The following is a 4,870-nucleotide window of genomic DNA, read 5'->3' as shown; positions in this document are numbered from 1 at the left end:
GGCTGGCTGGCCAGCCCAGGGGAGGAGGGTCTCTCTCCTCTCTGTGACCGGGCCCAAATTCTGAGCCCGGCTTAGCAGCCGATTGTCAGGGAGCTTTTCCCCTTGGGGAGCCGTGCCGTGAGCGCAGGGACACGCTGGCATCGTCAGGCACGTGGGGATCAGCATCTGCAGGGCTTCAACACTCCCTGCCCACCGCGTTAGGGGCGTCCCCGCTCCATATTCTGCCGGCTTGCTGAAGCTGCAGGTCGCACCTGCAATCCTGTATGGGGCGCTCCCTAACCTTTATTTTTGGCTTCTCACAACTTTGGGATAAACGCTCTCATCCTAAAGCCCAAAGGTGTGGAAGGCAGCAGCAAATGTAATTTCATTAATCTGAAAATGGCTTGGTGCATCTTTTCTTTGCATAATCCATGGACCTGGCTACAAACCACACTGCAATGCTCTTAACCTTTTCAGCAAGATGAGAGCAATACTGCGGGGCTGTGAAAAGGCAAGGGATCTCTCTGTCATGGCTTAACACTCCTATGGTCTCCTGTTGAAAACACACCTAGGAAATGTGTCAGATCCCATGGTATAGGGATGCACTTTAAAATCAGAGAAAATGGAGTGTTACTTATAAAGTAATCGGGTTTTTCAGGCTGAGGATAAACTTTCAGGAGCCGCAGTTTTATAAAGTCAGCCTGTAGTCTCCAACTGCAGCGACTCTAGCCCCAGAAGCTTTACACAAGTTGCAGATTTTGTTTTCAAGGCTGAGAGATTTCTTGCGGATGTCACTTGTCTTTGGAGGAAAAGTTGCAAAGCTCAGCAAAGCGAGCCAGCATGCCTTGTGCTGCCATTTTGATCTCCGGGCCCTTGTATGATTTCTGCCGAGAGAAAAAAGGAAACAATTGTGTCAGTTCTGTTCGTCTTGAAGCAGGGTTCAAGTCACCCTGCCTTTTGTCAGAGTCCCAAGAAGTATCATTTAGAGTAAAATAAACCTCTTGCGGCCTGCTGGAAGATGGAGAACCCAACACAAAGATTTTGTCTTTCAGCCTGGAACATCATGCTCTGCAGACAAAGAGAGTTTATGACTCTATCTTGCCTCTTAACAGGACATGGCATGACCTGAACTGAGAGACTTCAAACTGTGGTGGCACTGGAAGACTTGTGGCTTCTCCTCCCCACCCTGCAGAGTCCAAGGCTCCTGAGCCCTACAGCTCCTTCCTTACCACTGCTCTCTGCAGATGCACAGGTCCCTCTGCCAAGGCCAGCAGCCCTCTAGCATGTGCTGGAGAGAGGACACCAGGAAACTCACCTTCTCCCAGAGGAGACTTCAGGCAACAGGAGGAGGTAAGGCAGGTGAGGGCCATGCCTGGTTCCTCAGAGCAATGTGACCAATGGCACAAAGATGGTGTTCTGCAAGCCAAGGTAGCTGTGGCAGCTGCAAATTAATTTTGTGTCATTTGGTGTCATGCATATTTCAGATTGGGATATCAATTCATTGTCCCTTTCTAGTTGTGTTGGTTTTGTGGCAAAAAAGTGGCTCTTCATATAGCCCACATTTTCCAGTGCAGAGTTATGGTATTCTTCAAGTGCTTTCCCTGATTAGTTGTACATTATGGTATCTTACCAACGACTACACATTTTCCCTCATTTTTAATTTGAGAATTCAAATTTTCTAAGTGTCATACATTGTTCTTATCTTAATTTAATCTCACTATTTTGAGGCTCTTTCTGTGATTTAGCAATGGTAAACCTTTGTTAAAATCTTTGCCTTCAAGGTGTGATACAGCTTGACTTGGTGTTATTTGCAGAAATTTGAAGTCAAAGGTCAACTCCACCATTCAAGTTGCTATTGAAAGTAAACAATCCTAGCAGACAGATCAGATCTCTTCGTATGATATATCTTCCCACTGACAAGAAAATATCCACTGTACCTGTTGGGGAATTGCTTTTTAATCACACACTCTTCTCATGTTAATACCATCTGAGGCTAATTTGCCTTTAGTAGAGTGGTATTCAAGACAATGTCGAAAGCCCTACGGAGTCAAAACATATTTCACCTATTCCTTTCAGCACTCAATAATCAGCTATCTTGGCAAAGAAATAAATTAGGTTAGTTTGACATGATTTGTTCTGGACAAATGCAGAGTGCCTGCTGCTCATCACTTTACTGCCGAACAGCTCGTTTCATTACTTTTCTAGATAACAAATGGAGGCTGGCTGACTTACAACACTTCACTCAGACCCTTTGGTAAAGATGAGTAGCCCATTTTTCCCTTTTCATTACACCTGGATCTTGCTCTTGAAGGGCAGCATGTACTTTGGAAAAAAGAACCAATCCCTCTAAGAGACAGTATTCTCATCCAGATACTCCATGGGTCTGAGGCACTGGAAGTGATCTTTTCTTGTGTACGCCACAGTACTCTGGCATCAGGAGCCAGCAAGGGCCAGATGCTCCCTGAGGGACAGGGATCCCAGTGCCACAACACAGAGAGGGGAGAGAGGGGCAGAGCAGGGACTTCACCAGCCAGGGTGATTCCAGCAAGGAATCAACAGAGTCCAGACTGGTGGACAAGGCAATAGCAATGGGACAGGTCTGAGGTCAATGCAGCTAGTGACTCAGGGCTGGTGATGGCAGTCAGGGACAGACACAGTCCCATCAGCAGCAGACAAGTCCCCAACAGTGAGGCAGACCTGCGGACTGGCCAGGAAGCTGGTCAGCAGGTCCAGGCCAAAGGGATACAGACAGGGCTGTCACATGGCTGTAGCTCCAGCAGAGCCAAGGACCAGAGCCTCACCCGAAATGCAGCTGCCTTGTGAGGGGCAAGAGAGCCCTCGCTGGAGCCTGCCCACAGCCCTGATGCCAAAGTCACTGGAGGGAAGAGGGGCAGCCCTCAGCTGGGCTGTTTCTAGGCTGCCTATGAGCCCAGGGTGCCAAACCTCCAAAAAAGGGGATGATGATCTTGGGGCCCTTGTTTCTGGCTGTGAGGAGGGCATGTATTTTGTAAAAGGATCCATTTTTCCAGTATAAATAAAGCCTAAGGTTGTGAGTGTCTCAAGGGAAGAAGGAACTGTGCTGGATGAGAGGCTCACAACAGTGTGGTTTTGAGTTTTTTGCTGTTTTTTTTTCTCTATAACACAAAAGCAGAAAATCTCATTGCCGTTGGGAACAAAATAAAAAAAAAAAACACCTCCAAACCAGTAAAGAAACTACATTTCCCCTGGCAACCATGGCTGCAAAAATATCCAGGATAGAGGATATTACAAAGGAATTCCCTAAATCATACTAACTAAGAAAGGTAAATAGCATGAATGTATAACAAACCAAAATGTTTGGAAACCTAATGATTTAAAATTACTGTTTGCATATGTAGTCTCTGTCTTATGTAAGCTCCTCTGCAAGTTAATAGATGCTGTAGATGCTCAGCTGGCTTCTGCAGAGATAATGCCACATTTTCAGACTGCTGAAAATGGAGCATGAAGAGTAACAAGAAGTGAAATGTAGACAGGCTTTAAAGATGTCTGATAGAACATGCTCCAGCCTTTCTTATACGTGGGCAAAGTGTCTGAGAATACACTGCTTGAATGTGAGTTGTCTTTGGCTTGTATCATATTTCCTTGTATTAGGTATTTACCATTTGTATTTGATTGTAATTAGTAATAGCAGAGAGGTTAAAGAGGTTTCCAAATAGACAATGTGATGGCGCAATTACGCCTTTATTGCTTTTTTCCTTCAGTAGGCCTTGTTCTTCAAGACAATTTACAGCCATGTTAAGAGAGAAATCCAGATATGCCCTTGATTTATGCTTTTGCTTCCAAATTTTCAGACCAACACAAATTAATGAATTGCCTCGCATGGATTTCTCTTCCCACAGGCTGAACTCTGATGATCACTTTCAGGTGCATGTGGTACCTATGCTGAGTGTCTAGATGGAAACTGAAGATTTCGAGGTGCAACCTCCACATTTGAAGCACTTCATTACAGACAATTGCTGAAAGTATTTCTCAAATGCCTTTTACTCCCCTTGTGATTTCCATCTTCTCTTTGTATCACATGCAACACAATTCTTTCCCTCAATACACTAACCACTACCATCTGCACCTTCACATGAATCTTTTTACAGTGATGCTGGTAAAGCCAGAATTGCATTGATGGGGACCCTAAGCACCAGGAAATCTTGGTGAAATGGAAAAAGTTTTGAATGAAAAGATGATAAGCCTTATGCCTTCACTTTCCAGCTCCCATAGACAAAATATTATGTTCACACTGTAATACAAAATGTTAACTGTAGCCTTTTGGAGTAATTACATCATGTCTTCACCTGTGTGGAGGGAAGTGGAGGATGTGTGGCATATTCTGGGGTAAATCTGTAGGGAATATGTTGCACCCATCTGTAAGCTCAATGATTAATTTCCAGTCCCAGAACCAGTTCCAGAACCACCAGTTGCTTCACAGAAACCACAGATTCCTTGTGGCTACCGAGGTACACCCTTCCTCAATGGCACAGCTAATGAAATCTGTTCGTTAGATTTAAACAAGGGCCACTCTTTAATTCCATATCACCTTAATTTCATGGCTTGTGTGACATACTGCTCTGAACAACCTGTTAACAGCGTCTGAAATACATTTTCACAAGGGGAAAATTCCAAGGTTTCCTCAGAGGAACACTGAGAGATATCTTTGGAGGGTATTTGCAGCGAGGAGGGATAACAGCGAAGTGAACGAGGAGAAAAATTAAGGCGAGGCGAGATGGAAGGCGAGCGACAACGCCAGCAGCAGTTTCCCTGGAGGGGGCTGGAGCAACCAAGGTACTGCTGAGGGCACTGCTCCACTTAAGGGACGCGGCGGGGGCGGCGGCTGTCCCCTGCACCCCTGAGGGAGGGCGGG

General features: G+C 45.5%; 1 protein-coding gene across 1 annotated transcript in view; it reads left to right on the top strand.

Moving 5' to 3' along the window:
• The window catches only part of SPICE1 (spindle and centriole associated protein 1), a 36,184-nt gene that overhangs the window by 7,591 nt on the left and 23,723 nt on the right, over positions 1-4,870 (top strand). The window lies entirely within an intron of this gene.

Source organism: Geospiza fortis, unplaced genomic scaffold, assembly GCF_000277835.1.
Source record: "Geospiza fortis unplaced genomic scaffold, GeoFor_1.0 scaffold1, whole genome shotgun sequence".
Taxonomy (NCBI): domain Eukaryota; kingdom Metazoa; phylum Chordata; class Aves; order Passeriformes; family Thraupidae; genus Geospiza; species Geospiza fortis.
Note: the sequence above shows the minus strand (reverse complement) of the source record. Positions and strands in the feature narration are given on the sequence as shown.